This window comes from Puntigrus tetrazona, chromosome 21 (assembly GCF_018831695.1).
Source record: "Puntigrus tetrazona isolate hp1 chromosome 21, ASM1883169v1, whole genome shotgun sequence".
Lineage (NCBI taxonomy): Eukaryota > Metazoa > Chordata > Actinopteri > Cypriniformes > Cyprinidae > Puntigrus > Puntigrus tetrazona.
The window spans coordinates 6,683,925-6,697,056 of NC_056719.1; the positions used below are offsets into that span (position 1 = coordinate 6,683,925).

At 37.3% G+C, this 13,132-nt stretch overlaps 1 pseudogene; it reads right to left on the bottom strand.

Moving 5' to 3' along the window:
- Positions 1-3,688: 3,688 nt before the first annotated feature.
- Positions 3,689-9,634, bottom strand: LOC122326987 (annotated as a pseudogene).
- Between the last annotated feature and the right edge of the window lie 3,498 nt (positions 9,635-13,132).

Here is a 13,132-nt window from a genome sequence, read left to right on the forward strand (position 1 = left end):
GTCATGGTGGGGGAGAGAGCTGGAGAAGAATCTAATGAAAGCAAGACAGAAAGTCAGACACAGTGCATGTAATACTTCATGACTGCTTATACTTCAAACTAGGGCGATACATGTATCAATATATCATGTGCATCCCGTCAGTAAAGCTAGTCTCTTGATTAGCGTGGGAATCTCCATTAGCTGTTTTAGCGTTAATCTCATTAGCTCTGAGCCGCTCTGGTTTTGCGGTGATTCATTAAGTTGGGGCTTCATTTACCGCTAATCAAAGAACTGCTTATTGACAAGATGCGATGAATATATCGCCTCTAGCCGAACTTAAAACTGCCCAATATCCCAAAATACACTTCACTGCCTTACCAGAACCAGTAATTCAGCTTGTAGTCATTTTCTATATCTGGTCAATATCTCACCCATGTGAGGGTAGAGCCCCAGGAACCTGTGGAGAAGTATGGAGCAGCCATATAGCATGATGGAGGGGGAGGCAGCTGTGGCACAGGGGCGGAGCTAGCGATTTTATCCAATGTAAGGTCTTAAAATGCAGGATGAGGCTGTGGACTAAAAGTCAAGATAGATGATGGATATTAGTTTGAAAAAAAGATCAAATATAAATCCTATTTCACACACACAGTTGTCAGAACATGCAATTTTATGTTTACAAAAGCCAAGGCACAGTGATCGCTTAGGTGCATCACTAAGCACCATTTCTCTGTGGTACTACAAAATTGATTGGAAGGTTTCTCTCATCAGTTCAAGCATGGCAAGTTTATTACTGTCATTTTAAATGATTAAGAAACATCGCACAGCAGACAGCAAATAGCAGATCGTGGTTATGTCTTACGTATCTTGGCAGTGCAGGTAAATGATGTTGACTTGTCAACCGTAATACAAATGACGCCCAATGTATGGCTATATCTTTGCAATTCCTGAGGCACTAAGATCTTGGCAAGGTAGCACTTCCAGAATTTCAAATCCAACTGTGAGTCTTATCTGTTTCTAATCCTGACCAAACTGAAGATAAGAACAGGTAGAGTTCAAAATGATACCATGGGGCTGCTGGAGAGCTTTCCTGATCCTGACTGGTTAATAAGATGTTACGAGGTGCCATGTCTACACAAGTGCCCATTATTATATCAGATGTATTACTGATATACCAAAAACATCAATTTACTTAATTTTATTAATACTGTAAAAAAAATTATTAAATGTAATAATAAAACCAAATATTGATAGTAGAAGCAGTATTTTTGATAAAAAGCTAAATGTGCTCTACTCAGCGATCAACCTCCTCATTGATTTTGGTCATCTTCTTTCTTCCCAGCGCACTAGTGCCCATCTGCATAGTGGGGGGATAGCTATAGAGTCCCACCTGCACAAGAAACAAACCGTGGTTATACTTTTCTGTGAAGTTGTATGTTTCCATGAGAATGAATTTAAGTTCTCTCATGGAATGCAAATACACTGACAGTCAGAAGTCAGGAATAATTAAAGGGGCTACTCCACCTCAAAAGAAAATTCTGTCATTTATCACTTACAGCCATGTTGTTTCAAACCTATATGCTGGTTTGTCTCAGAGCAGCACCTAACATATTTAGGAGTTCAATTAAGATTATTTAGGGTTTGTGGACTGTTCCATTGAGTAACAAACACCGGCGGCCAGAAATAAGGGAAAGACATCATCAGATTAGTCAATCTGCCATCAGTGTTTCATCCAATTCCCAAGTGAAGCTAAGAGAATACTTTTTATATGCAAAGAATGACTTCTGATTAGGTTGATCATGTGGAATACAGAAGACTGAAGTAATGGCTGCTGAAAATTCAGCCTACTTCAATACAGGAAAGAATGACATTATTGTATATAAGAGACTTCTTTTGGGATGATCTAAAAATCTAAATAGTCACTCCATTATGTCTGCAATGTAAATGATCTGGCTCCTGAAAATGGAGATTCAATAGCTTCATGCTGTTTACTGCCATATGTTCTTGATATTCCAGGATCTCTCAACTTCTAATTCTAATTCATAAAACGACTTCTTCTACCTATTTATTTAATTTAAAAATTTATTATATATTTTTAAAAAGATTTTAATTAATTATAAAGACTAATTATAATTTGCTGATAAAAAAGTTTATAGCTGAGCAGCAACATAATGTAATAAATATAGACTAATAACACTCTTTCTATAATTCTTAATTATTTTCCTAGCATGTAGATCTATGATTGAGGCAACAAGGACCCTGACACTCTAAGTAGAATTCATGATATATATATAATTACAGCTATGCTTTAACATCTGAAGGTGACACTACTGAGAAGAAACGCACTGATGCGCTATACCAGTACTCAGTTCACCCTCAAATGTTTAAACTCATTCCCATAATGATGTCTAAATCTGTACGACTTCATTTATTCTGTGAGTCTAAAGAGATGAGATAGATGGCAATGAAAGTAAATGATGACTGATGACTGTCATTATGTAAAATGATTGTGTGTAGAGGCCAAGCAAAAGTGACTGAGCTCCAGTCTCGTCTCCAACATTTACTCTTGTGCTCCACAGTATGTGTGTGTGTACAAGCAAAGCTGCATTATACTATTAATTAGCTTAGCTTTACTTCTGTGTGGTGGCAGACTGCACACTCGCATGCTTTGACTGAAACTAGCCGCCCGGCTTCGCAAGACCAAGATCTGTTACTGAGGAGTTGCTGAATATACGCCGACCGTGACACAGCCCGACCCGCCGGGCCGTTGGAGTGGTATCGCTTGGAGATGATGGCACGCTGATAGCGGTCCGGATCGTGGACTAGGCAGCAGCAGGCCCGACAGGACACTGGGCCGGCGAGCCCGGCACAGGACGCACTCGCAGCGCCAAAACGCAACATTCTGAACGTGAATAATTTCAAAACCACGCTGGATTTGAGTAGGCCACCTGGCATTCAGGAATATCTGACACCTGTACTAGAAGTGGCGGTCTATTCCCAAACGTACTCGGGAACAACCTCCTTACCTCTTCCAATGACCTCCTACCTCCAAAAACATCCCACTTTACGACAGTCCTCTTGCCGTCCTCCTGGTGACGCACTAGGCCGTTGGGGATACATCTTATGATCTACAAACCTCCTGTTCAAGACTTCTCATGACTGAGTGAATAACATTTGTTGCAATCATGAAACACGACGTGCGTTTAATTAACACGTCCTTGACTTAGCATCTGGAGATTATCAAATGAAAGAGGCATTTATTAATACGCGATGCATCATTTTGAGGGATTCTATGACTGTAATTTTAATGCTACGGCAACCTCTGCTGTCGCTGGTGCCGTAAAACTGTCAAGCAAGCGCTGACGTAAAAATGCCGCCAAATAAAAGTTTAACTATGCACACCTATCTTCTATTACTAATGTGCATCGAGACTTAAATTAATATGACTCCTCTTCTATTCTTAGCCTTAATTATTTTAACTAAAACACGCGCCTCTCGCGTTGTTTCAACTCTCTAAGAAAAAAAAAACGCCTAATTGATTACACAGCTTACGCCAACTTCATATAATTGCTGCATTTTATTGAGGTATTTTTCATATTAATCTATACTGACAACAGGGCATACTGATAAGAGCAGGCATGTGCTTAGAGCATTTATTGTACGCATCTTTCAGCAACATAGAAAATATAGAATATAATATGTAAGGAAAAGCTCAAGTAGCGTTATTTTGCATTGGTCTTGGTTTATTTGACTTCATTTTAGCGAGAGGGCTGCTGCCTGCCTCTGTGTTCTTGAACAGGGCTCGAATGAGGCTCTCATCTCATTACAGGAGAACTCCACTGCAAGAGGTCCTTCTCTGCCTACCTAAACAAGAGGAAGAATACGCTTAACGTGAGCTCCAAATGAAATCTAAGTGAACTCAACACATAATCCTAAAAATATAATGAAAAACCTAATAAGATCCATAAAATTAACCATATATAAACAATTAAGTGTCAATACCCGTCCACACCCTGTAGATTAGCATTTAGCACCATGGAGATCTCTTTAAGGTCATCCATTTCTTAACATACACTGGAACCCTCTTTCTGATATTTTTTGTTCTTGTTTTCATCCGCAATGGATTAAAGACTAGCGGCCTTCTTCTATGATGGTTTGACACAGTGTTCTCAGTCGCTCACCATCCACGTAGAGATGTCCTGAATGAGAGCACTTGGTTTACACCTCGAAACGTTAAGTGGTGTCATTACCAAACAACAGCAGCAGCATTACGAGATTGCCTTACCTCCAACATCATAATTTTGTTAATCAGCCTGATATTGCAGCATTGGAGAGAGTCCGGCTACTTTGCAGTATATGTTCACAGGCAAGACGCCTGCCAAACCTTTCCTAATCTCTCAGCTGGTGAATTACCTAAAAATACACAACATAAAAATAAAAGTGATACACTTCCAGGCACAATATGCTTATATACTGTTATCCACAACGAGTAAAAAGCTTCTGCCATTTATTTAAGGACAGTGAATTTGTGGTGCTTGATCGCATTTGTCTGATAGCCTTGCTTTTCGGCTACAGAGCAATTGTCTTCGCCATCCGCTGGAGAAGTTACGTGCAGGACAGTCTCTCCAACATCTCAGCTTTTTTGAACGCTCATTTGTGCCACAAAGCATCGGGCAATCTTGTTTAATAATAGAAAGAAAACCCTTGAACATTGCTATTTACACTACTGTTCAAATGGCTAGATTTTTTTTCTTTGTATTTAATTAAAAATATGGTAAAATAGTATAACAATATTTTAGTGTAGTATAACTTAATAATAATGTTTTTTTTTAATTATAGTTTGATTTTTGAAACAAACTACACGTGAATTGCAATGCATTGTTAATTGTATACATTTCTTATTGATGTTTGAACTGTATCATAAAATGTGTCAGTGCACCCTCACCTAGTCTTCAAGCCTGGGACTAAGTCTACAAAATAAGCCACCTCATTTTCAAAGGAAGGTGAGGTTTAAACTGAAACCTAAGGTTAAAAGGTGGTGAGCTTATGAACATGCAGTTATTGTGTTGGAATTGCACAAGTAGGCAAATCCCAGAAGTTGTCCTAAGTTATGAAAACAGAATCACATTAAACAAATAACAAACAGTACACCAAGAATACTGCTATTTTAGAGAAAACCTTGTTTGTGATATGGTAATTTCCATGATCGTAGAACAGGTGGAAAATGTTCTGACCGTGGTAGAAAAAGCTGACTGCATCATAAAAATAAATACAAATAAATTTATGAAGTTACACCGCAGCTTCCACACAGATAAAAGCATACCAGCATCCGCTTACTGTAGTGTCTGTAATGCCTACTACTGCACTCACTACGGGAGACTGCCCACTGTCCCAGACAGAGTCTGGAATGGCAAGCTCAAGGAGCTGCTACAAAATTGACTCACCAATGCGGCAGGAAGGCATAGAGTGTTGGGACTCAGCTGCTTCTGGTTTTCCAGGCTCTGGCTGACTGGGAATGGCCACTTCTCTATTATTAGACTCCTTCCTTTCTTCTCCTCCACTGAGTTCGGTAGTTCCAGGGACAGTTTATACTCTGGGTGATCACAGATTATTGAAAGAGCATACAGAAAGAATCAGGGTGTAACAAAAAAAAATGTTTCAACAAACGACATTGAGAATTTAAAGAGCGCACTTTTACTGTGTTGTGCATCTCAGTGTCATCATCGCTGTCACGTGTTATCTTGGCATTTTGCTGCAGTGGCAGTTGATGTTCCTGGCATATTCAAGAGATCCGTCGAGTCCCCTGCGGTAGTACATTTCTTTCAGACTGTTCTCAAAATCTTCTGTCTGTTTGATAACCTGAGAATACAATTGTATAGTATTACAAAAGGATGCTGCATAAATTCTCATATGCCGACAGATCTCTGCAGCCACATACCTCACTATAGTACCAACTGGCAGACTACTGTTAGCCGGGTATGGAATGAATCCAGGCATTCACGAATGATGCATTCAGATATCTCCTCCATATCAGGTCTCTAAAATCTCAGACACTTCTTTTTCATCTATAGACACATCTGAAGAAAGAAAGAAAAAAAGCTTTCCTCAGTCTACTGGAAGACTTTTTAAAACCACTTGTTTAAAGTGATAAACTAGTGACACTCCCTATAACCGAGTTGCATTTAGGCCTGAGTCTGACCAATAATAACCTGCATACAGAATCATAACAGTAAATGTGAGTTCACATACAAAAAGCAGAAACAGATACTTGTGCATGCTAGAACACACATGATTGGTTCTAGTGTTGTGTAATGTTTACCATATATTTGCTCTATGTTGTGTCTTTAAATGTGAATAAAAGTCTAAATTAAATTTGCTTATTTGCTTGGATTAAACTGCTCGATTCATATGGAATAGTTTAACAAGGCCTTAGTTAAAGATTAGTTTGGAAAGACAAGAGCTTGAGTAAATGATGACAGAATATTCATTTAGATTTTTTATCGTATTCATTAAAAATATAAACAATAATAATAATAATAATAAAGAGTTATATAATAAATAAATGTAATGTGCAGATTTTATAGGGGACTTCTAAAACTCAGCTTTACAAAGTTTGAAGTTAACTTAGTAAACAGATAGTTCAGCCAAAAATGTTGAATATGCATTGCAAGTATTAGTCACGATAACCCGTCTACCTGTAAACAGAATCAACTTTTTTGGTCACCAAACACAACATACCAAAAGGTGTTCATGTAGCGTTTAAGCACGGTGAGCACTTTGGTATAAACCTGGCTGGGATCAGGGTGCTCTGCTTTGGTTTCTGTACACTGCAAGCTCAAGACAGCACCCTGCTCGGCTGACTGCTCACTTCCACCACCAGCTTGAGAATTTACAGGATCAGAGAAGCTTCAGCATGTACTTAAACAGCACTTGCCCTAAAGGATTGACAAAGAGTCAGGCAGTTAACTTACAGACCAAACTGTGAACAAATCGATCTAGTGGTACAAATGTGCCGTAACACCCAAAACTTATTCTTACCAAAGAGTTTAATCTTTTTATGAAGCTCTCTTTGGATGGAGAGGGCTTGGAGAATGCTGGGGAGGAAGAGCATGTGGGACAGATTCATCTCCCTTAGGTCCTCCTCTGTTCAAATGAAGTGCTGTCTTCAGGAAAGACTTCACGCTAGTGAGCTTTCAGCTGAAAAAGAAGATCAAAACTAATTAGATCGCCAAACAGAGACAGAACGTTCTTAAGATACCATTTTTTTCTCTAGTTAGATATCAGCAACAGTATTGTGTATTGTGACATATCTGAGTGATTACTAAAGAAAAATAGATTAATTGTAGGCTATGGACTTTTATAGATTTAATCCAATGATTGTTAATCGAATGGAGGCAGATCCGATTGTTGAGTTTGCAGTCGATACAAGAGAAGGACAGGTTTAAGCGAACTAAATGACTGGAGAGATCCGGCATTTACCACCAGAACAAGTCTGTCCTTGCACTGGAAGAATAAAATATGACATTTGAAAACAAAGAAAAAAATGACATTCATGTTTGATTTGGTCACAATAAGATAAACATCATGCATCAGTGACAGGGTGAATTTCATTTCATACCAACTTTAAAGTAAAATAGTTACTTTTAGTGGAAGGCAATTTCAGACTGCCAGTTTCTGCCACTCTTCCCAAGGTGATAGATGAGATTCTCTCTTTGTATTGTGATCTCTCAGAGCTGAGGCCCGAACTAAAGGCAACTCTGTGTCTTTCCAGGATTTCAGGGCATCCACACAAGCTCGCGCTGCATAAGAAAAACAGGAACATGTGATTAAGACACTGCATAGTAACTCATAGAGCTATTAACTCACCAAAATGCTATTCAAATTAAATAAACGATATGCCAATGAATCACATTTAAGATGTGTCTAACTGGAGGAACATTTTAAATCATAAATAAATTAAATATACAATTAACTAAGCCTGTTAAATTCACATGGTGGTAATGTGATGAATGAATTGAACGTTGATTGTGACTGACCTTTCCATGTTGCTTGGCTGCAATCACATAGTTTTTTTCCTGCAAGGCCCTGTGATACTCCTCTATTGCTGTGTCAAACTATAAGAGCATTTCAAAATAATGACATTTTCTGTTACACAAACCATGTGCCACAGCTTATGTAAACAAGCAAATTATTGTGAACTGTTCTTACATAGCTCACTGCATTACAAGAACACACATGCTTTAAATCGTAAGTCAACTTTATGGTTAGAAAATCCACTAAGCCTATACAAAATCCCAGTAGCATACCTCTTGGAGATGCTGGAGTAGGTCTATAACTGCAGTGTTTTTCTCTAGCAGCTGCTGTTTAAGCTTAGCGTATCTCTGTTACGGCATCGTGGAGGTTCTGCTGAACCTGTAAATGCAAACACTTAATTTACACATGCTGAACTACCGTAAAGAGTTGTTTTTGCATACCGATGCATAACTGTTTATTAACAGTAAAATAAAAAGGTACCTCATTCTCAATGCAGCTTTTAATAAATCAATGTCTTTGGAAACTGATTCAACTTGGTCCAAAAGCTCCTCTGCTCCCTCCATGCTAGGTATAAACTCAATATATTTTTTATTTATCATATCTGTAACCTCTTCCTGTATGGAGCAAAGAGAGGCCAGTTAAAGACACAGAAACATAAACCAATAATAAACTCCACACACACACATACGTGGAGATTGCATTTGTATTTGTTCACTAATACACAAGCATAAACAAACAATCTCTCCGATCGGATAAGAAATATGAATAGGAGAGTTCATTTGATAGATTTAATTCCATTAAGGTTACAAAAAGCCCTAAATTTAATGTCATGCAATTAATGACCTCTTCAGACAAAAACGTCGCAGGTCCCTAAACAAGATCAAGAATAAAACTAGCAACTTGATGGGGGAAAAAATAAACCCAGACAGATCTTTTACTTATCTGTGTTACACCGTCTAAAGACGGGAAAGAACACAAGCACGGGTGAAAGGAGGCTAATCTGTCTGAAGTCAAGAGCCCAGACTGGCACTGACAGCCAACGACATCAGTAGCGTGACACGTCAGCCAGACAATGTCACGACAATACCGCTTTATTCCCGATTAAAACACGAATTAACAAAGTGTTCATTGTCCAGAGGAGCTTGTTACACGTTTGTTATTCTCAAAGTTAAATGAAATCATGACACGAGAAGAGCGTTAGCCTCACTTTGGTTAACGGTCGGCCAATGTAACGTTAACGTTACGCTAACATTATTATCAAAGAGTCAGCGTGCAAACAATCAAAATAATATAATTTTTAAGTAATCCAAAACACCGATTATTTTTACCGTCAAGTTAACTAATATTGAGGTTTTTACAGCTGCTAGCTAACTCCACTACACTGTTTACCTTCGTTTCTTCCACTTTCCGTGACAGTTTGGAGATTTTGCAGGCGAGGTCATCTTTCTCCAGTTTTCCTGAGCTGGCGAGGACTTCTGTCACAAACGACGACATGACGGTAACGGGTAAACGACTGAACGCGCAGGACGGTTTACCGCTTCATGCCACAACCCGCCATTCCGCGCGCAAGGGATGCTGGGAGTCTGTGTCTGTTGGAGAAAAAACAAAGCTGTAGTTGATTTTAAAAAGGGGGCGGCTGGAAATGCTCGCTTCTGTCCGGCGAGGTGCTTTTAAACTATGAAATGAGGTCATTCGGTCATTTTATTAGGGCAGGTTATAGACGAGACAGAAAAACAATGAAATGCGTTAGTTGTTTTGGACTGCTTTGTCTGTTTTAGTGGATATGCAATCATTTCAATTTAACTTCAAGCCAGAATGAAAGTGAATGATTAGTAAACTATTAGTAAAACACATTAAGCATAAGGAATATTAAAAATAACGTTCAGATATCATCAGAGTAAATTTGGTTAACGTTATAGCTGATTTATTTGCTATTGAATATTATAGCTATTGATTTTGGTAACCTGTAATACGGGTTTGCCAGATTTGGTGACCCTTCTGTATGTATTAAGTTGTTCACATCAGACCAAAATGCTTTTTGGGGTTCATAGATAAAGTATACATGACCATATATAATTGAGGTGACTCTAAATCTTTTCTGAGTTAATAGAAATATTTCCTTTGTTAACTTTTAGTACTGCTTTGCTCTCAGCTGTATGTGTGTAGTTGTTTACATCAGACATCATGGTTTTTGAGATAAAACATAAAGATTTTTAGACATAACAAGAGAGAATTTAGGTGTGAAATAGAAGGGAAACAGATTTCAGTAACTTCTAATACGCCTTAAAGAGTATCGTTGATCCTGCTGTATGTGTGGCGCTGTTCACATCCAGACCAAAAATGTTTTCCATAAGTATGAAACAGGAATTTATACATTACCGTGTGAGGTTGGGTAACATTTACAGTCATTCTGTGAAACAGATCTGGTTAACAGACTTCAGTAAGCTTTAATACAGCCATGCTGGATTTGTTGACCCATGAATAAAAGTTTACACATCACTAGATTGAATTTTGGTCACATTACAGCTATTGTGCGTGGAAATAGAGAGGAGTAACAGATTTTGATTACCTCTACTGCTGCCTTGATGAGTTCTGTGACCCTGCTGAATGTGTGAAGCTGTTCACATCAGATCAAGATGCTTTTGATGACTTTGTGTGACATTACCACTATGTGTTGAGAGGGTACAACCTCCAGTATTGCAGCATATGAAGTTTGAAAGAAAACAAAACAAAACTGACAAATGTTTAAAAAAAGATACAAAGAGTTGGAACTTCGACAATATTCCCAAAACTTTTAAACGCTGTCAAGTTTCATTCTTTCTTTGTGTAATTGGATAAACCATTAAAAGAACAGATCTAACAACCCCGAGGCTTATTTCTTTCTATTCTATCAAGGATGACAATCATCTCAAATCGAGGCATTTTCAAAGACCACCAAAAGAGGTGTTTTCATCCCATATAATTATTATATAAGTTTTCATCATGCTCACATATAACACGGTGTGTAGTGGAGATTAGAACCCTGTTCTGTGGCCTAGAGATCTAGCAAACATGCAATCGTGCCATCATTAGCACATCAGTAACTGAACCAGTGCGTAACGTTTACCTTTACATATGCACTGTTAGCATGTGTAATACTGAATATTAAGCAAATGAGCATTGTGACAATGACTAGCCTTTTGTGATTCTGTGACTCTATTTGATTATCTTCATTCTCACCACAAAACGCCTATTCCTAAAGCCATCCTGTTACTGATGGAGGACAGTAAGTGCCTTTTTCTCTTGAGAACAGAAGATAGCTATTTTAAGATTATTAATTGTATGCATTACTGAGACAAATTAAACTCAAACAAATATTAGTAAAACCGTTCTGATTCTGAATACTTATTGGAGGAGTAAATTAGCCGTTAAACACTCAACTGTGGCCACAGTTCTTTATTAATGCACTATGCCTCTTTGGCAACCATGTTTGCATATTATTATTAAGGAATTTAATTGGTTTCTTTTATATTTTTTGTTGTCTAATATAAAAAGCCTCTTCATGTTTTGTATGGGCAAAGAAGAGCGTAATCCTGATAAGACTGTATAATGACATGTTTGTGAAACTTAACAAGATGGCTCCAATGCATCTTATCTTTCTTATAAGCTTCCCATGTTGCCTTAGAAGACCACAATCCGCTGTGCAGTGCAGCATTTGTTGTATCAATACAATCATGGCTGTGTTCAAATTCTAATTAAACTCAGAAGATTATGTCTGATTCTCTAAATTAATCCAGGAAGGAGAAGGCAAGAAGCGTTGTGGTGATGCATTTTACAAGATGCTTTTTTCTGAAGATTTAATGCAGATTCATGAAAAATATACAGCTCAGTTCATGAATTCTTTACGTTTTCACTCATGTGCTGTTTATTAACACAGTATTTTCAGTTTTAGATGGGAAAACACAGTCTGACTTAATAGTAATAAAAAAATTGAAAGACAAAACGCAGATTGGGATATTTCTGTTGATGAGTATAATAGTAATTTGACGCAGTTGCAGTCTCAAAATGTCTAATTTTTCATGGAATTACTTAACATTTTAATATCTTGTTAGAAATGAGCACAATGCTATTGGAAATTAAATAAGTCTAATTAATGAAAAACAGTACTATAATACTACTTCATTGTAAATAATACTTATAAACTCATACAATTAGCTGCTCTTTGTATGTGTGTGTCTCTGTGTGTGTGTTTTATTAACAGGCCATTCTGAAATCTTTTAACCTATTGAAATAAGTTTAAGAGAGGAAGGTAAAACTATTATTTAAATGCAAAAACTATTGCTTGACAAAGTTATACTTCTTTGAAACATACATTTAAATCACATATACATATACACATATATATATATAAATAAAAATAATGGCAAATATGAGGAATATGATAAAATATACGCTACTAAAATTTGTTAATATAAAAATATTTTAAAATCTTTATTAACGGTATTTTACAACATTTGTATATTTTGTAAGATATATTAAATATACACATCTGAATATATATGTTATGACTGCAGAAGCCATGATGTGATGAAACTACAAATAAGAGTTCACATAGATTTACTAATAAATGTTCGAGTCTGTGGTTTCTTACATAATAACTGGTTATTATCAATGGACCTGCAGTACTGTATAAATGGAAATCCTTCTAGAATAATTACGAGAAGAAACAGGAAGAAACAGAAGATGAGAACAAATAGGGAGAAAATACTAAAGAAAAAAGGAGAACTCACAGGACAGGGTGAAAAACAGAGAAATCTAATTTTTATTGAAAGGTAAAAGGGATAGAACAAAGGAGTGGAATATCAGACAACCTTACTGTACAAAGAAAGAATAAACAAGATCTTCAGCTAAGTGTAGACTGAAATAAAGTGGCTCCAGCAAATCTCTATAAAAGACTATTTTCACGTTGTCTGCTGCTCACGTGAAAAGAAGAACAAGGTAAAAGCTTTCACTCTGCCTTCACTGTCCTCTAACAAACCTGGCTTTAGAAAATGTCATCTATTTGATCTTTCCTGAGATCAAACACCTACAAAGACCGAAAGCAGCCAATCAATCTCCCTTAAAGGAATTCAGAACACAGTGA